The sequence below is a fragment of the Miscanthus floridulus genome, chromosome 8 (assembly GCF_019320115.1).
Source record: "Miscanthus floridulus cultivar M001 chromosome 8, ASM1932011v1, whole genome shotgun sequence".
NCBI classification, from domain to species: Eukaryota; Viridiplantae; Streptophyta; class Magnoliopsida; order Poales; family Poaceae; genus Miscanthus; species Miscanthus floridulus.
Genome location: NC_089587.1, coordinates 108478449 through 108499777, shown reverse-complemented (window position 1 = coordinate 108499777; position 21329 = coordinate 108478449). Strand labels below are relative to the sequence as shown.

At 45.5% G+C, this 21329-nt stretch overlaps 2 pseudogenes; both read left to right on the top strand.

Moving 5' to 3' along the window:
• The first annotated feature begins 9932 nt into the window (after positions 1–9932).
• LOC136469706 (uncharacterized) lies at positions 9933–17314 on the top strand (annotated as a pseudogene).
• A 2017-nt stretch (positions 17315–19331) lies between these two features.
• LOC136473224 (probable GTP diphosphokinase RSH2, chloroplastic) overlaps positions 19332–21329 on the top strand; it is a 38917-nt pseudogene continuing 36919 nt past the window's right edge.

The window sequence follows — 21329 nt, the reverse complement described above, 5'->3', positions numbered from 1 at the left end:
ATGTGACATCTGTAATAGAGTCAAGGCTGAACATCAAAGGCCTGTAGGATTGTTAAAGCCTCTTGACGTTCTCGAGTGGAAATGGGAGAGCATATCCATGGATTTCATAGTTGGATTGCCTCGTTCATAGAAAGGCAATGATTCCATTTGGTTGATTGTTGATTGTTTGACTAAGGTTGCTCACTTTGTACCCGTTAAGACCAAGACCGATGCTGAAAAGTTAGCAGATCTATATGTTAAGCATATCCTCAGACTGCATGGAGCTCCCTCTAGTATTGTATCTGATCGTGGTCCTCAATTTATGTCTCGATTTTGGGAAGCCCTGCACAAGTCCATTGGAACCAAACTTGATTTTAGTACTGCTTATCACCCACAGACAGATGGACAGACTGAACAAGTGAATCAGAACTTAGAAGACATGCTTCGCGCTAGTGTACTGAATTATGGCTCTGATTGGGAGAAATGCCTACCCTATGCAGAGTTCTCTTACAACAACAGCTACCAAGCCAGCATCAAGATGTCACCGTTCGAAGCTCTATATGGCAGACCTTGTAAGACACCTTTGATGTGGTCCCAACCGGGAGAAAAATCATTCTTTGACTCTGCTAAGATTCAAGATGCCAAAGGAGTTGCTCAAGTAAAGGAGAATTTGAGAATTGCTCAAAATCGATACAAGAGCTATGCTGACAAAAGAAGAAGAGAACTTGAGTTCAATGTGGGAGATTTTGTCTATCTCAAGGTATCCCCGCTATGTGGAACTATCAGATTCCATGTGAAAGGAAAGCTTGCCCCTAGATTTGTTGGCCCATACAAGATTTGCAAGAGGATTGTAAAGCTCACCTACAAACTTGAGCTACCTGAGGAATTGGCGGGTGTACATCCCGTGTTTCTTGTATCCCAGCTACGCAAGTGTTTGAGAGTGCCCGATGAAGTGATCCTGACTGATACACTTAACATTCAGAACACTCTCGAGTATAAAGAGCATCCTATCAGAATTCTAGGTAGAGATACCAAAGAGACCCGAAGCAAAACTATTCCTATGTGCAAGATCCAATGGAGCAATCACACTGAGAGAGAAGCAACTTGGGAGAAAGAGTCTGACCTTCAGCTACAATATCCTTATCTCTTCAAAGAGTACATTATGCTTTAATCTCAGGGATGAGATTCTGTTAAGGGGGTAGGACTGTAACAACCCAAAAATCCCCACAGCAAAAATCCCAACTACAAATTTTTTTCTTCAAAAACCCCATGTGATGAGGAGTGACATTTGTAGGAGCTAACCCTAAGTGTTGCATTAGTCGTAATCTAACTAAACCTACATGACTTGCACAAGTATCTCACCTCATCACCTTGAATTTATTTTACCACATAGCATACATCAAGTTGCATTATATTCAACATGGTGATTTGGATTTTATTTGGGTTTACGTGTTGATTAATAAAAGCTAACAAATATTTGTTTATAAATAAATGTACTAACATGGGATTAATATCCCAACATATACTATGACTAATGTTTATCACCATGGGACATTATACCAAAGGAGAAATATGCCACTTTGATTTATATACATGAAAGAAGTGTAACATAATACAAAAGAAATAGGAAAAGAAAAGGAAATAGGAGAGAGGGAGCAGCAGCAGCCTAGGCCTGCTCGGCCTTGCGAGCCAGCCCGGCCGAGCCTGCCTGCCACTCGCGCATGCGGCCCACGAAGCTGGCCCAGCTTTGCCTCGCCACCCGTGCGCGTGCAGACGCCGACCGTCGGGTCCCACCTGCTAGCCCGTACCGCTTCACCACGTCGCAACACGCCTGAGCCGCACCCGCTGCCAACCGGACCCCATGCGTCAGCACAGTAGTGTCTTCTTCCCCTCGCCCATGCATTCTCCCCGCACGACCGGGGGCCGACTAGCGTAGCAGGCGTGGGCTAGGGGGTCACGCAAGAAGCATGACCCTGTTCCCCCTTGCGCCGCGCTTACGCTACCGCACACGGGCCATTGGATGCGCCGCACACATCACCACCGCTCGACTGCCATCTACCATGGATGAGCATGGAGCTCGGCCTACAAAAGGAGGACCCCCGAGCCTTAGCCCTCCATTCACCTCGCCGCCGCTGTGCGGTTCGCACCAGCACACTAAGCCGAGGGACGAGAGGAGAAGGAGAGGCGCGGAGAAGGACGCCGCTGCCAGAGCAAGAAGGGAGGAGCTACCGGCGTGGAAGACGGCGAGTACCTCTATCCTAGCTCGGCTCTGCTACACCATTGACACCGCACCACCACCATCGCCTTCGAACTCCCCACGGTGAACCATCTTGCTGAGACCACCTCCCTAGCCAAATGGAACATGCACCAACATGATCGAAACCTTACTGAAGCTTCAAGCTCTGGCCTAGCCCAACTGGTTAGCTAGGGAGACTACCATGGCCATGCTTGCCGAGACCCAAGACGCGCCGTGCGCGCTGCCATCAGCCAAAAGGAGGACCCCAGCCATGACGTTGTACATCAGAGCAGGAGCGCACATGCACAGGCACGCTCACCATGGCCGAGAGCACAACCATGGCGAGACCATCGTGCCTTCTACGTCACGGTAAAGGCGACGTTGACACCCCGACTGGCTCCGCCATGACGAGAGACACACCACGCTCACCTTAGCCGAGGAAGAAGCCCACCGGAGCCCTGCGTGCCGTAGCGCACCTTGTCAGAACGCCACCGCTTTGCCCCACCACCGTGGCCGGAGCCACTGGGAGCACCAGGAGCTCCTTCAACACGCCCACCGTGGCCATAGAAGCACCGTGGAGCTCACACGCTCCTCCAACTGGGCTCTTGCTACCACTGCATCCCTATCCATGCACACCGACGAACTCACGCTGCCGTTCACCGTGGCCAGAGCCCTAGGAAGCCCTAGCCGTCGCCCCAACCCCATCGTCGCAGTTGCCATGGCATGGGGAAGCTATCGCCTACCCTAATCGGACACTAGCGCCGCCGCAGGGGCTCGCCGGTGACCTCACGGCCGGCGGGAGCCCCGCCGGGGAAGAGAAGGGGATTTTCCCCTCGCCGACCATGACCACGTCGACCACGTCCCGAGCAGCTCCGCCGAGCTCCAACCACGACCCCGTCGACCATGTCCCGAGTAGCTCCGCCAAGCTCCGACCATGACCACGTCGACCACATCCCAAGCAGCTCCGCCGAGCTCCGACCACGACCACGTCGTGCACGTGAACCAAACCCTGGGAAGGAGTAAGTGGACCCAGTCCTTCATAGACCGGCTCTGCGGTCCATGGACCAACACAGGCAGGTTCACCATGAATAGCGCCTCACCTATGCCCATGGATCATGGCCCGTTAGTGGCCCAGTAAGACGATGTGGCCGCACTAGCGCGCGCCATGTGGTGGGCCAAGCCTGGCCCAAATCTAGGCCCAACCATCCCAGTCGAGGCCCAGCCTGTATTGGCCATTGACCGGTCAACGTTGACCATTGACCGGGGCCACATGTCAGTGACACCGCCATGCAGGACCCACTTGTCAGAGGATGAAACGGTCGAGATGATGTCATGCTGACGTCAGCATGCCACGTGGACCAACATAAGCGTGACACGTGTCAGCACGATATTAATTCAGCCTTTTCCCATTGTCAGAAGTGATTTAAACTTCGAAAATTCATAACTAATTCATACAAACACAGAAAAATACAAGACCAGGATCAAAATTCATCTAAAATCGAGCTCTACGCAATAAACCCATGTTTGAGGCATTTGGCTCTTTTTGAATTTTCATTGCTTTTTGTGCTATTCTAAAGACGTCGCTAACACGACTATAATGCGATCGTTTGTAGACTCGGAGGAGAACCTGATGGACGAGGACCGAGAGTACCATGAGGAGTACGGAGACGACTACACTGAAGGTGCCACATCCCACCCAACCTCGTAGAACCTATTACGCATGGCTAAAATAGGACTGCTATTGCTTACTTTATTGTTATATTCACACTATGATAGGACTTGGATGGTAGTATGCTTACTTGATGGCCTTTACCTTGACACAACCTTACCCCTGCTTACCCTGCTATTAGGCTTGACACACGCTTATTGCTATATTTCATTGCTTATTACTTCTACTACACTTGTACTACATTGATGCATGGTGGAAACTGGTGTTATCTAGACTATGGGGAGAGTGCTGCATGTGTGACTTGGGTGCATGGAGGGTAAGGGTTGTGTCGACCAAGTTGGAATATACGACGAGCCTAAGGCAAGTCTTGCCGTGGGGTGCTACCTGGGCACCCCTAGAAACTGGATACCTATGGTGGGTAAATGGTATATGAGGTGGCCCTAGGTGTGAACCTATGATGGGAGGAGCCCGGGGTGGAGGTGCTGTGGTGGCACGGTAAATGGAAACCCTGTGAAGACATTCTGGCTTGGTCATCCCTAAGGACTTACTAGTACTCAGATTCACCAGGAAGCCTTACGTACCACTCGCCCTATATGGTGTGGGACGGCCGAACTACTTGGTAGGATATTGCCACTACTGCTAGGTTGATAGCAGACAGTGTAAGGAGGCACGGGGCGCGGAGGATTTCCCCCACACCCTTATGAGACTTCATGGAGACCTTGTGGACCCAGCTCATGACTCACAGTTTCAGCCGCCCCAACTAGACTTGGGGTGTACCAGGGCTGAATGGTAGAGTGGCATTATCCTAGGCTAGCAAGCGGCCAGAATCAGCCCAGTTGACGATGGTCAGTGAAGAAGGCAGATCTTGTGGTTATGTAAAACCTCTACAGAGTGTATGGTTGATTGATCGATACATATGCCGACTAGTCGGCTATGGACCTTTCCTGGGTTTCGCTTAAACTAGATAGTGAGATGAGTCCTTCTCTTCTTCCCTCGTGAGAGAGTGTCGGACGTAGCCAGGGTCTACGGGCCATGAGACAGTGCCGAGAGGGAGTTGGCCTGTCGACTGAGCGATGGTATGGTGATGGTGGTAGATCGATCCCTGGATCGAAACCTGGCTCTGGACGGGAATGGGGTGGAATGTGTGTGGGAATGGCGTTAAAACTTGACCAACTATTATTATATACTTGATATGCTAAAACATAGGAAAACCCCAGCCTTATATGTTCCTTTTGATTATATCCAACTTGCATCCAATTTCCACAAAGCAATGCTCATAGGGTGGGAGTGGCCAGTACAAATCGTACTGATAAATTTTGGCACACATGTTCTGCTGAGGAGTATAGCTCTGAGGAGTTTGACGGTTGAGGGGTTCGTTCCTACGCTCGAGTTTGGCGATCTTATCTTCAAGCTGTTCTGAATGAATGCTACTTTTGATTCCACCAATGCGGTGATGTAATAATTTATGTAATTCCGCACTATTTGTACTCTGATATTACGTTGTATGGATGTGATATTCGACTGGAATTTGGGTAATATGATCTACAATGGTCTTATTACACTTCGACTCTGTGGATTTTCCTTCACGAAAATCAGGTCATTTCAGCCGAGGTCCTAGGAAGACACCGAGTTGGCGCTCTAACCTCCCGTAGTCGAAGTCAAGGAGCTGGTTGCTTCCAGGGGCGCGGGCCTCAGGTGCGTGCAGCTGTAGCCCCTCAAGTGCCTTGGCGATCGCATCGAGGTCGGTGGAGTGAAGAGGTCAGACGGCGGCGGGAGCCATTGCCAACTCTCCCTCCATCGTGAAAATGAAGTCCAGGTCCTCGAAGCGCACGTGCGCGCCCAGAAGCTAGCTGAGGTTGTGACTAGCCATCCGAGGCATGGTGTGGATGTCGAGACACACAAAAGGCCCCTACCTAGCATGCCAACTATCGGTGTTTTGAGTTGCCACTGACTAGTAAATTTCTAATATTGCGTGTTTAGCTCGGATGGTGTGCTAAGAGGACATGAGGTTTATACTGGTTCGGGCAGAATGTCCCTATGTCCAGCTCGTTGCTGCTGCTTGTGTTACTAGCATCGAAAGTTCGTAGTAGGGGTTACAAACGGTCGTGAGAGGGACAGGTCCTAAGTCTCTGGTGAGAGGACGGAATGGGTGCCGAGAGCTCAATCGGTTCCCGGCTGTGTGCTGGTGTGTTCTGGTCAGTTCGGGGTTCGATGGATTCGAGTACCATTTGATGCGATGTGTTGCGATGATACTTATGGGATGCCCTGCTTTCCCTTTTATAGGCCAAGGGAAAGCATGGGTTACAGTGGAGGGAAAAGAGGAGAATGAGAAGGAGAAAAAGTCCGCCAGGATCGTCGGGTCCTTCTTTTCCTTCACGTGGGTCCCGCCGACCCTATAGACATCAACAGGGATAGCTCTACATCACGGCCCTGTCCGTCATTGGTGCCATGCTCAGATGTCGTCTCCTGGTCATGGTGCTCCACTCCGTCCTGGCGGACATCGTGGTGAACTGACGCGCCTATCAGTGCTCGTACGAGTGTTAGGCAGAACAACACCAGTACGCTCAACGCTGTCCCTGATGTGAATCCCTAGGTATGGCCCGTCATGGCCACGGGTTATATCAGGGCATGCCAGTTACCTCCCTAGTGCCAGAGCTTTGACCCAGGCCCATTCGCTTGGACCTGTAGCGATCGGCGGCGGTATGGGTCTTCGTCATGCGAGACGGATTCCCCGGCCTCGGGGTCGGTCGAGGCGGAGTCCCCCCAGACGCCGGGTGAGGCAGAGCGCAAACCCAAGGGTCGGGCAGGCGGAGCCCGCCCCCAGAGGTCGGGCGAGGCAGAGCCTGTGGCCTCGGTGTCGGGGAGGCGGAGCCCGCCCTCAGAGGTCGGGCGAGGTGGAGCCTGCCCTCAGAGGTCGGGCGAGGCGAAGCCCGCGGCCTCGGTGTCGGGCGAGGCAAAGCCCGTCCTCAGAGGTTGGGCGAGGCGGAGCTTGCGCACCTGGGGTCGGTTGGAGCTGTAGTCGCGCTCTTGACTGCTCGAATGAATCAATGTTGATTGTTATTAGCTCCTCCTCTTCAGGTACCCTAGCATTGTTCCCTGACACTCCTCACGTACGATTGTACGAATGGGTCGAATGAGTTGTATCCTTGTTCTTGAGTGAGTAAAACTTATACATGTCCGCAAAGTCTTGAATGCGATTACTATTCAAATACCGCGCTCTCGGTTATGAGCACGTTCTATGACTACTACTTGAGAGTAGTGTGTGCAATTTAGAGGTCTCGTTTAAGATCAAGCTTCACCATTATGCTTATGTTCATGCTAATGCTTAAAGTTATGCTATGTTTAGATGCAGTTGATAGACGACATCTACTTTATACACAAAATACTTTTTATGCAACACAACTTATACCTTGCTAATGCCAAATGCATAACCCTTTGTATATTGTCTAGGTGAGTCCTGCGAAGTACCATCATGGTACTCACGGTACTGCCTCCAAGTTGTTTTACAAGTACCTAAAGGACTATGGTGATGCTATGTCATCCCACCAGAGTTGGCAAAGTGAGTGAATAACATGAGCCATATGAAATTATGATGGCAATGTCCATGGACAAGGTGGCCACTAGTTACTAGTTAGACTTTAGTTTGCAACGTAGCTACTTGGGTGAAACATGATAGGATAACCATTCAGTTTACAAATCACATTTAGATTAGCTACTAGTCCCAATTTTGTTTTGTGCACCTAAACTTATTAATTTAATAATATTTGTAATATATGTTTCGGACGATTGTGTAATTTTGTGTTAAGATCGAGTCTTGAGTTGTGACGGCTATAAATGTATATTACGCAACTGGCATCTTGTGTCTCGTGCTCGTGAAGTATGTAGATGGTATTTTAGAAATTACTAAGTTAATTAATTTATTTAAGCTGAGTTAGTCAAGAGAATGGCACTTAAATACATTAACTTAGTGTATCCTCACAGAAGCAGAAGGTTTCTACATTGATTTTTATGTTGCTGCCGGCGGCGCATGAATAAAAGATATTGACCGCCTCGATTACTTTTTAAGGTCTGTTGGTTTGATCCCAAAACTAAGGCCCTGTTTGGTTTTCATAAGTCAGGTGACTTATTAAGTCAGGTAACTGAAAACCAGTGACTTATAAGTCATGCCTGTTTGGTTGTAGATGACTTATAAGCTCATGCCTGTTAAGTGAAAGGTGTGGGCCCCACGCAGAAAATGATGACTTATAAGTTTTAAGCAGGGATGAATAAGCTTATTTCTTATAAGCAGGGGTGATTTATAAGTTGATTGTGTTTGGTAAAATCAGTTACTTATTTCACTTTTTAACTTATAAGTAGGTGACTTATTTGGAACCAAACATAACCTAAGGTGATTGGGAGGGTTTGAGGGAGGTTAAATCCCCTACAAATTAAAAACCCCTTGAATTCCTCTAATTTTGAAAACAAAAGAACAAGGCCTTAGAGAGTGAAAACAAAAGGAACAATATGCTAGTTGTTTCTTAACTTAATGGATCTTACATTCGATGCTCAAACACGATGGCATTTTAGAGTGACATATGTGACTCTCTGTTCTAAAGGATAAGTCATTTTGATTTTTTGGTACTACATCGATTTTACTGCATATCTAAATATATAACGTACATCTAAATATAAAATAAAATAAATATACTAAAAAGTCAAATCAATTTATAATTTAGAACAGAGAGAATACTTTTTTTAGCATCGACTACCACCGTGACACATCTAATTTGGAAGGGAGGGAGTTAACGAAGAAGCTATTAGCATTTATAGCGAGTTAATAACGAGTCTTGTTAGCCACCAGGGATTACGAAGAAGCTGCGGATTTGGATGACCATGTCGTGCGGGAAGGAACAGATCTTATCCGAAAGTAGCCAGCAGCGGATGAGGTAAAATAAGGTGAATTCCGGCTGGACGTCCTGGCTGGCGGGGGGCAGTTTCGCCATTGCACCCGCGCGCAGCTATTGTTGGCATGGAGGCCGGACCGATTTTTTTTGTTTTTCAGCTTTTTTTTGAAAGATTTTTACAAATACGTTCCTGGCGGTGTCCTTTTAAAAAATAGACCCTGATCTTAGCGCCGTGACAATTGGCACTGAACTTACACGTCTCGGCGTCAATTGCTTTGGAGCGAGGTCCAGGGTCATTTTTTTCTTGTCGTTGACGTGACTGCTTGCGTGGCACAGACGTGGCATGAGCTCGGCGCCAGTTACTACGGCGCCGAGCTATAGAAATTGATAAATTTTAATTTTTACCATGACTTGGATATTGAGAAATATGGCTAACTCTATATTTTTTTACAGTGACTTATTGTTTGATCACTTAAAACAGTCTAGAAATACTTAAGATAAAAAATGATCTTGGGTTTATGTTCATGAACTAGCCTAAAAATGCTTCTAAGTGTTAGATCAATAGTTAACTCTTTTTTCATGATGCTGTTTTGACCAGAGTAAAACTATAGTTTCTGTTCTAGATATGAAGTTTGACCTTTAATAGAAGTTGTAGTTTGAGTTGAGTACAACAAATTTTGCTTTTGGACCTAACCTAAATCAGTCTTTAACATGGCCGGTTATTGCTCGGCCGCCAAAACAGCGTCACAATTCGGCCATGTTAAAGACTGATTTAGGTTTAGATCCAAAAGCAAAGTTTGGTGTACTCAACTCAAACTACAACTTATATTAAAGGTCAAACTTCATATCTAACAAAGAAACTATAGTTTTACCCTGGTCAAAACAGCATCATGAAAAAAGGAGTTAACTATTGATCCAACACTTAAAAACATTTTTAAGCTAGTTCATGAACATAAACCCTAGATTATTTTTTATCTTAAGTATTTCTAGACTATTTTAAGTGATCAAACAACAAGTCTCTGTAAAAAATCTAGAGTTAGCCACATTTCTCAATATCCAAGTCATGATAAAAATTAAAATTTATTAATTTCCATAGCTCGGCACCGTAGTAATTAGCGTCGAGCTCATGCCACGTCCGCGCCATGCAAGTAGCCACGTCAACGACATGAACAAAATGACCCTGGACTTCGGCGCCAAAGCAATTAGCGCTGAGACGTATAAACTCGGCGTCAATTGTTACGGCGTCGAGGTCAGGGTCTATTTTTTGAAAAGATACTGCCAAGGGCGTATTTATGAAAATCTTAAAAAAGAGAGCTGAAAAACAAAAAAATTCAGGAGGCTAGAGGCCCTCGACCCTAGATTCTTCTGCTAACGCACCCGAAATCCACACCTCACGACTGTCTCCAACAACCATCCAAAATACAAGACCCATTCATTCTACAAGTTTATTACTTTTTTTTCCTTCACCAACATGACGACCCCAGGATTAGTGGGGTTGCTTGATTCCGAAGCTTCGAGCTCGTGGGCATTCAATTGTTTGAGGCCCCCAGGATCGCAATTATAGCAGCGGGTTTGGTTTATTCCTGCTTGGTGCCGCTGATTGGAGTAAGCTTCGCTTCGCTTGTGGTGGTTGGTTGAGAGGCTGCTCGGCTTCCGGCGATGAGATAATTGGAATTTTACCATTATGAAACGTTGGCTTTGCTCTTTTGCCATCCCACAAAAGGGATTCGCTCGTTTGCTACTATGAAACTGGACACACTCGCTAGAATACCCTTTTTGTATTTTGTTGCAATTTTTTTTTTTATTTTCGCAGCCTCTTTTCTTTCTCGTTTTGCTCCTGCTCACCAGCAACCGTATCTCTCGTATCCAATCCATTCGATCCCCAATTCGTTCGGTCACAGGATAGACCAACGCCACCAGGGCTGACGCGTACTCGCCGAGAGCCCCCCGCCGCCGCCCCGACGCGTCCGCGTCAGCCCACCTCCTTGGCTGTCTCCCCATAGCCAGCCAGGGTTCCCGGTACCATCGCCCACACCCGCGCTGCTCCAAGTGCTGGATGGACAACCACTAGCCAGATCTCATCCTAGGGTACGCATTCTTGCTAGCATGTAGATTAGCCTCTATTAGTGTAGATGCGGTGGTAATCTAACTTTGGAGATCTCCTAACTATACCACTTTTTTCATGTACTAGGCTAGATGGAGAGCCTGAACTTAGCTTAGCAGCGGTAGAACCTCCTGCACAGCAGCTGCGGACACCTCTTATTGATTGGGATACGCTATGTATTGAAGAAAGTCGAGATGAAGAGGGAAGAATAGAGATGGTTGATGATGTGGTGATGTATGCATTGTTGGGACTTAGGCTTGAGGATGACGAGGCTGATAAGGCATGGGAGGCAGCTAGGAAAGTTTGCGGTGAACAGAACGATGATACTTGGAAAGTTGATACAACTGGGGCAACCATTGATGTTGATGACTATTTACCAGGGGTGAGGACTATGGTGCATGATCCAAATTGGCCTAGAATGGATCTTGGCACAGTGTATCCTAACATGAGGGAGTTTAGATTGGTTGTGAGACAATTTGCTATAAATGAAGAGTTTGAACTACACATTGTCAAAATAGACCCATCTAGATACATTGCTGATTGCAAAGGAGAAGATTGTCCTTGGCATCTTGTTGGGCGTAGACAACCTGATGGGTGCACCATTATGGTACCACACATCTATTATTGTTTGCATTCACTAATTAATTTTTTTGCAGGTGACAAAGCTTATTGGTGACCACACATGTACATCAAGTGCTAGGAGGAAGACTACGACACCAACCAGTGCTTGGGTTGCTACAAAAGGCAATACATCACCTTAGAAAGAAAACAAGTATGGGCTGTAAGGAACTAGAAAAAACTTTGCAGGATGAGCAGAAGTGCCAAATTCATTATGACACTATTTGGAAAGGTAGGCAAATTGCTTTGAGAGAATTGTATGACAAATGGGAAGATAGCTTTCAGCTACTATTCAATTGGAGGGCAGAGGTACTGAAGAAGTCTCCAGGCAGTGTTATTGAGATTGGCATTAAGAAGGTAGACAACATGTTCTATTTGCATAGATTTTTCTGTGCACTACAACCTTGCATTGAAGGTTTCTTAGAAGGATGCAGGCCATACCTTAGCATAGACTCTACTGCACTTAATGGTAGATGGAATGGTCATTTAGCTGCTGCTTGTGGTATAGATGGTCACAACTGGATGTACCTAGTTGCTTTCGGCTTCATTGATGGCGAGACAATAGATAACTGGACTTGGTTTATGACTCATTTCCATGAGGCCATAGGAGATCTTCCTATTTTAGCTATCTCATCAGATGCATGCAAAGGTATGGAAAATGCAGTTCAGAAAGTTTTTCCTAAGGCTGAACATAGGGAGTGCTTTAGACATCTAATTGTAACACCTCGGGTGTTTAAATACTAAAACCTGACATGTCATCATACGCATTGCAAAGCATTTGGCATTTGGTGAAAACTTTGAGATGCATACACTAAAACAAGTTTATATTTATGTGGTATGTGTTGAATTGTATTGTTTGACTCAAGTTCAAAGTTTGCTTGGATTTTTAAATTTTCGAGAAAACCCTGATTTTCAACATTTAAATCCTACCCTGAAAACTCATTTCAAAATCTAAGCATATTTTGGGGTTGAGCCTTAAAGCAAAAGTGTAGAGCTTGACAAGTTATACAAAGTTTGTTTTTGGAGTTTTTCAAGTTGTTTAGAAAAATTTGGAGTAATTCAAAAAGGCGTAATTCGTTAAATTTCCCCTATTCGAATTCAAAAGTCCATTTCAAAATCTAGACCGAATTAGGGGTTGATTATAAAAGCAAAGTTGTAGAACTTTTGATTTTGAACAACTTTTGTTTTTGGAGATTTTTGAGTTGTTATGAAAATTTGAGAGTAATTTGTGAATTTTGGCGAATGGCAATCTTGTAAATACTGTGAACAGTGTTCACCGTCTAAGCTACATTGCCGGCAGGCCTTCTTCGGCGTTCTAGGCGCGTCGTGGCTGTCTTTGGCGTCGCGCTGGCGCGGAAATGGCTCCGTCGTGGCTTCCTTGAGCTTCTGAGCCGCGCTATAAGTACCGAGACGCCGTCGTCGTCGTTTTTCTTCTTCCTCTGTTTTCACCGCCGCCGCCGTTGTCATCACTCCGGCGAGCTTGCATCGTCTCCCCAGCGCCGTTGCCATCTTGGTAAAGGCCGTCCTAGTTCCATCTTTTCCTTGTGAATCCAGCCAGCTAACATTGGTCGCCTGAAATTGCCGAGAATCCGCTGTCCACGTCTTTCTTCCTCACGGCCGGCAACTTCACCGCCGCGGGCGTGTCATCGTGGCCAGAGCCCTCCGGTGAGCCGTTGCCCGTGATCAGTGTACCTACGGCTTCGTCTCGATGCTATAGTACTTAATCCATTGTTGTTTACTCATTTTGATCACTGCAGTCGCCGATTCTCCTTCACCGACGATCTTTGCTCTGCCGTGATCACCGTGGTCGTCGTCACGCCTCTCCGTTGCTTCTCCAACCTCGTTCCTTGCTTCAACGCGTTCGGGGTGAGCTACTGGTGCTTCCTGGATCCTTTGTTTAAGCTCTACTGGTTTCACGTCACCGGCGTAGTGCTGCCGTGCCACCGTGTCCGCCATGGCCGGCGTAGTGCTCGGTCCAGTCCGTAGCTAGTCCAGCTTGTGCCCTAGACCGATGCGCCTAGTCGAGGGTAGTGTTTTGGTACCTTGGTCGTCACCGTTGGTCTCCCTGTCGACGAGGAATCGCCGGTCAGCGCCGTTGTTGCCGTAGTCAGCGTGGGAGGAAGGGGATGACAGGTGGGGTCAAGGTGTCAGTGACTCAGTGATTTGAAAATGAATTTTTTTTTCAGAAATGATTGAATAGTGTATGCTTTTGTTATTTTTGTGTAGAATTATTTAGAGCCCCAAAAATTATGAAAATTTTTGTGTGACCTCTCTATGATGTATATTATTTAGAAAAAATATGAAATGTTGTTTTTCAGTACTTTTTTAATGTGATAAAAATTGCTCAATTTATTAATAAATGGATTTCCATGATTTTTCTAGGCTTATTTAATTGTCCAAAAATTATGAAATTTGTCTTGTCACTTACTTATCATGTAATGAATATTTACAAAAATTTTGAGGTCAATTGGAACAAGTTGATTTATTTCATAATTCTTAATTAATTAATTAATTCATAAAAGCAAATAGTAACCTTTAGTGATTTAGGTTTTGTTTGCATTTTTGATTGAGTGATGTCCTTGGGTCATTAGTTGGTAATGATCCTTGGCAATTGATGTAAGTAGTACGAAAAAGATTTGGTTAGTTTGACTTGTAACTGTACCGCGAAGGAAAGTTGTATTCAAATTGTTAATTTTTGCATCCATCATCGAGCATCATGTTTCGTACTCCGCATCATGTTAAACATGGCACTGTTACTACGTGTAGTGAACGAAGGTGAACACGTAGTAGTTAATCAAGTTGCGGAGGAGGTTAATCCGTCTGTTGAGGTCGGATCGAATACTTGTGAAACGTCGTAGGAACCAGACTTTTCCGTCAACGAAGGCGAGCCCCGGATGCATACAACCCTACCTTGTATTTTACAAATTGATTTCGCTTTTGCTTCTTTTTACTGCATTAAGTGATTAGGAGTCAAGTACAAACCAAATTGGTACATTACCAACCTTGTGATTCCATATTTACCATATTACCAGTTTTAAATTCGTATATGCCTAGTTTTGCTTAGCTATGCTTAGAACGATGAAAGTCGGGTGATTAACTGCCACCTACAAATTTTAAATGGAACTTTGGTTACTTATGTCATCATGTGATATGGGAATGTGGAGTAATAAATCTAGACCGGGCGGACTCGGTGTGTGTGAGCCACAAGACATGGAGGTCTTGTGAGCGGGTACTTTCCGTCTGTGTCGATTAAGGTCCGTACCGTTGTTGAATTGCATGAGGTGAGACTTTGTAATACTAACCACATACTCCGGTAAGCCTTAACTTGGCGATTCTAGTACGAGAATGGCTACTCGCGCACTAGGAGTGGAGAGATGGCGGGAATAGCGTGTACCCACGTGGCCATGGGCTGGATTGGTGGAGTACTGTATTCTCGAGTGGCGCAGACCCATTCTTGTTTTAGAGGATCTGAGTGCAGGTTGGTATATGTAGGTCGGGGACCTGCATATGTCGTGTGGTCTGGAATTCCCAGCTGGGTCTTAATCGGTTCGAATCATCGTTGCTCCTCGGTTATGGAGACTCAACTCACTATTCATCATCGTAGTATTAATAACTGGAACTTGAGGCTGGTTGAGAAAGTGTTGGATATGAAGTTTCATGATCTCCATACGGATCATGTCAGCTTTGTATATGATTTTATGAAGTTATAAATGTCAAATTAAAGAATTTTTTATTAAAGAGCTTTTACGCAAAATAACTTTGATTATTGCTAAAGCCATACCTTGAATCCCTGAGACTGCATTCCTGAGTTTATCAGTTCTTATTTCGGTTAAGTCTTGTTGAGTACTTTTGTACTTAGGGTTCATTGACCCTTGTTGCAGGTGAGCCTCATGAGCAGATCTATTTTGGATCATGCTGCATGACGGTTGTTCCTTGTGATGACGATGAGAAGTAAATGTGTGGCCCTTGGGCAGGGCAGTTTCATTGTGTGTTTTGTATTATATTATAATGCCACTCCACTATTTCGTTTTGTAATAATCATCGAACTTAGTTGTAAGGTTTGAAACTACTGTTTTGTAAATTATGTTATTGTAAGACTTTCGCTATTTTTACTCTGGTGTAGATATTTGAATAAATGTTGTAATACTACAATGACTCTGTAACGTGATCCTGCTCGAAAATTGTGGATGATTCGAGGTTCCCCGAGGACACCCAACAGTCTTCTTAAGTTACCAAAAACATATGCACAGATGTCAAAGGTCGTCGGACAGTGACAGGTGCATGTGGGCCCTATAATTTAGGAGGTTCTACCACACTAATGAACAACTTTATTAAAAAGTATGGTGATGATGTATTCTCGAAGATGTATCCTGCAGCTAGAGCTTATAGACAAGAAGTTTGCAGTTACTTTTTCAATTCAATTGTTGAAGCTACTCCTGATGTGTTGGTTTGGCTGGAGGCTCACCATTATAAGCTATGGATGAGATCTGCCTTCAATCCTAACATTAAATGTGATTATATCACTAATAACCTTGCTGAAGTGTTTAACAATTAGATCAAGGACTGGAAAGACCTTCCTATTGTGGAGCTCGTAGACAAACTCAGAGAGATGATAATGGTGTTGTGGGCAAAAAAGAGAAGAATTTCAGAAAGGCTTCATGGGAAGATCCTCCCAGCAGTCATACATCAGTTGAAGGCAAGAACAAGAGGACTTGGACACTTGACTATTGTAGACTCTGATAGTTCTGCAGCAGAAATTTGGGACACGACAAACACTAATAGTAGACATGTTGTGAAGTCATATCTTCATGAGTGCACTTGCCTTGAGTGGCAGCATACTGGTAAGCCTTGCCAACATGCTTTGGCTTTGATAACAAGTGTGCAGTCCGCTAATGTAAATATGGAGGATTTTGTGCACGAGTATTACTCTGTTGAGAGGTTCCAGGCAACCTATAAGAGACTTATAGAGCCATTGCCTGATAGGTCACAGTGACCAGATGTTGATTTGTCGTTTGTGCTTAAGGTACCCCTTGACAAGAAGGCAGCTGGTAGGTACAGAAAACTCAAGATGAAAAGCTTCCTTGAAGGTAGTGGAAGCAAAGGAAAGAAGGCAGCCAAGGAAGCAGCAAATGAGGCAGATAAACAAGCTACGAATGAGGCACAAAATGACAAGAAAACGATGATTAGAGGCAAAAGGAAGTGCAAGAGATGTGGAGAATTGGGCCATGGTAAAACAAGCTACAAATGCCATCTTAATGGGACTAAGAAAAGGCAAGACCTACTATATTCACTTGCTGTCCTAAATTGTTGTGCTCATTAACTTGAATATTTGTCTCCAAACTTGCAGGCAAAGGAAGCCAAGGAAAAATACAACAAAGTATAGTGAAAATGCAAAGATCCCAACAAAGAGAGCAAAGAAGGGAGGGGACAGTGCTACTGAACCAACACTACAAGAAATGGCACCACCAGCCCCAAATCCTTCCAATGACCAAGTCTTGGCACCAGCAGCCCCAAATCCTTCCAATACCCAAGTCTTGGCACCAGCAGCCCCAAATGCACTCTCTAGCCCCACAAGGCTCACAAGAGAGCAGATCATATAAAACAGCCCCATTAGGGTGACAAGAGGGTATGCAACAGATTAATTCTCATTGTTTTATACTTGTACACGAGCAAAAAATGACTCATAGTGGTACTTTTATTGCAGCCAACTCCACACACTGCTAGGTGAAGGTGTGGATCCCATCATTGCTGCCTCACCAGACAAGACAGTCCAAAAGAGGAGCCCAGCAAAAAAACTGAAGCCAAAAAAATTGAAAACCAATTGATGCTCTGTGTCTGGAATGTTATTGTGACCATGAAATTGTATTTGGACCTTATCCTATGTATCTGAACATGTATCTAGACCTTAGTTAATTTATCTAGACCTATGTTATTGTAACTTAAATGGTGTGAACCTTTATGGAAACTACTATGTTATCTGGACCATGAAATTGTGTGAACCTTTATGTTATTGGAATGTTATTGTGATTATGAAATTGTGTCAAAATTTTGTCCAAATTGTGTCAATGCGTTTATAACGTGGCCCTACCATGCTTATAGTTGTAGTTGCTGCCATTATGGTTAACATTCTATGGTTCCTGGCATCAATTATTCCAAGTAGTTTTGTGCTTCTCTGTTGGAATGGCCTCACACACACAGGGAAGCCTGAAGAGATTTGGGACAGCTACCTAATTGGTAAGTAGAAAAGGTATTTCAGTTAATAGTTAGTCTACTTGACAATTGCTCGTGGTGGAAAATGAAATCCTGCACCAGTTGTTCGTTGGCTCATTACTTGGTACATATTTGCACTAGAACATGCAGTAAACAGTGGTTATTTCTGCAGTTATGGAACATGCACTGCATCTCTATAAGATGAAATATCCAGGCTTCAAATATTTGAGAAAATAGTAGTACATTTATCAGCTTTTAATTATGCCTTTTATTTAATGATGTCTGCATCTCTACGCTTTTGAGTTGCCCTCCAAACAAATTATAATGAATAGCTTAAATGTTAAGTATCTGGGTTCTTAAATATTTCGCACATATCATCTTGTCAGGCTCTTAATAAATCTTCAAAAGAGACAACGGAGAAGATCTGGGCTTCATAAGGAACTATTATTAGTGAAAGGTCTTCAGTGTACATGATACAGATGCTAATAAGCACTACCACACCTAAAAGAACATAAAGGTTCACATAATTTCATAGCCCCGCCAGTACTGATACAACACAGTTCTAGAACACAATATTGCTTCACTTACTAATAAGCACTACCACACCTAAAAGAACTATGACAGTCATGACTAAACAGAGCACCACCAACAGCTGGACCAGATCGATAAGCTTGTCCATCTTGAGATAGATCCTATCTTCATAAAAATTGGCATTTTAAGCTTCATTTCTTCTTGACATTTAGTTTCACCATGACCTTGTAATGGCACTGCAGCTAGCAAATCTTCTTTAAGCTTCTTTGCAACTACTTTCTTGTACTATTCCAACCACCTAAAGAATTGACATTTCTTCACTGTCTGTGGAAATGACAATACATAACACAGTTTATCTCCAGTTTATTTATCCAAACCTTGACACAGTACCTAGTTCATCCAGTTGTATATGACAATAAACAACAGAGCAATATATACTCACAAATTCATTGTAGTTTACGCATTTGAAGAAAATTCTACCGTTGTTCTTCCAGGATTTGCATTCCACTACTTTATCACCACATTCTAGGCATGGAATCAGGGGATCCCACTAGGGCCAAGTGGATATAGAGAAACGACAACTGTTGGGATGAACGATGAACTAGACGAACCCTCACCCATAGCTTGGTGTGTGCGGCGGTGGCCTGGGGAAGAGCACCCAGACGGGCAGGACCAGCGGCCGCAGATCCAGCGACGGGGAGAGCGGGGACCTACTCGTGGCGGCGCCCACCTAGAGTTGCGGCGGTGGTGGCTGTGGGTGGAAGAGAGCCGTCGAGAACCTAGAGTTGTGATGGCAGCGGCCATGGGCAGACCTAGAGTTGAGCCAGCAGAGGTCGTCTCCCAGCCAGGGCTCTCCGTGAACTCCCGTGAAGAGACCGTTAACGAGTGGAAACGAAGAGATAAGGCTCATGGGCAAAATAGGAAAGAAAAGAGTTCGCAAAAATAAAAATAATTAAATTTGACACCAAAATACAGAAAAGATATTGTAGCGAATGTGTCCAGTTTTGTAGTGGCAAACGAGCGAATGCTCTTTTATGGGATGGCAAAAGAGCGAAGCCCATGTTTCTTAATGGCAAAATTCCAATTGTCTCTCCGGCGACCATGTCCGTGCCGGCAATAGCCGTGTACACCAGCCCACTAGGCGCCGCCATCCACGCGCCGCCGGAGCACGAGTCCAGCTCACGTGGCTTGGCGCCGTGCGTGGCCGCAGCGTCCCTATCGGCGCCGAGCTCCCACCGCCATGGGGCGGCCATCGCGGGTAGCCTGTCCTGCCTGTTCTCATCCCCGTCCGTGCCTCCGTGGGCGATGGTGCACGAGGAGCTCAGCGCGCTCTGGCATGACAGATCCGATGAGCCGCCCATCATCATCACCGGGGGCTACTCATACCCCCAGTCGTCATCGCCATCGCCGTTCAAGCTGCGGGACCACCTCCACCGTAGCCCGGGTGTCGCTATTCCACAGCCTTGCCGCCTCCTTGCCGATGTCCAGGAGCCCGTCGGTTTCCTGGCTCGTCAGCCACAAGAGCTACCGGCTCTTCTCTAGCTTCATGCGCAATGCGCTTGGCTCCTGCATTGACTTCATGCCGGTCACCAGCTTGGCATTGGGTGTGTTGGATATATTATGGGCTTGACCCGTATAATATTTAATAAATCAAATAAAACTCTATGGTACGTAACATTAAGCATTGTATGGTTTATACCATATGTGATTTTGACTGAATGTTTACTCAGCTTATATGGTTGGAAATTATCCATCTTAATTGAGAAGCTGAGAAAAGGACAAAGGGGTGCCACACGCGCGTGCGCCGCCGCCACCGCCGCTGGTCGGGCCGTGGCCGTGGCGTGGTGTGGTGTGGCAGGCAGGCGGCGAGCGAGCGGGCGGGCGTGGCCAGTCTTTTTCCACTTAAATCCACATAATCATGGGAGTTTCTCTCCTTGATGGTGGAGGCAAATTTATTGCGCCAGTTACCATCCCTTCCGCTTTCTGTCTCCTAGGATTTCTTCGCTGCCTTTCTCCCTTCCCGTCATAGCCATATATCCACAGTCCTCCGTCAGTTCTTCTGACTTCTGCAACCACTCCCGAGAGAAACCACATATCAACAGCCCTCTAGCTTCCCCGTCCTGTACCTCTGTGCGCACGGAGTAGCGGGAGAGCAGGTGTCTCCGGAACCCTCGTCCGCCTGAGAACCTTGCACGGGGTGAGTGGCGATTAGGTTTTTGGGGAGCGATCCACGACTGCTCGTCCATGTACATTTTCTTCCTGGTGGTGATCGCTCTTGGAACCCGTCTTCTTCCTAGTGATTGCTTGCGGAACAGCAATGCGTCCTCTTCCTGGTGACCGTTCGTGGGACTGCACTGTGAACATCTTCCTGCATCGACTACGGTCCACAACTTCGAGCAACGCACTATGTCGACTAGTGTGAATGGAGCCACTGATGCCCTCGGCATGGGACCCTCCACTGGGTACATTCTAATCTCTGTGATTACTATATTTTGTGCTTTTACTGTATCCATCTGTATGTCATGTATGCATGTTGTAGCGTTCATTAGAGATATACACATGCACATATATGCCATCATGAACCTGCTAATGTTATATTTCTATATTAAATTAATCATGAAAATGCCTAAATTTCTAACAATGCAAAAACCTAATATTAGACAATTTTCTGTCAGTGGTTTTGCTGCTGCTTTGAAGCCAAATAATTTTGATGGCAAGAATTTCATGATATGGCATGCCAAGATGGTATTGTGGTTGACTGCGATGAACTGCTATCACGCCGCGCAGGGGAAGCCTAAATAGTTTACTCCTGAGGAGGATTAAAACTTCATGGCTGCCGATAACCTATTTTGAGATGCCATGATTAGTGCACTTCATCCTAAGTATGAGAAAAACTACATATCTTACACATCAGACAAAGAGTTATGGGATGCTCTTGAGGCAAAGTTTGGAGTTTCTGATGCTGGTAGTGAGCTGTACCTTATGGAGCAGTTGTATGACTACAAAATGGTTGAAAACCATTTTATAGTCGAACAGGCTCATGAGATACAGGCGCTAGCAAAGGAACTAGAACATTTCCCATGTTTGTTGCCCGACAAG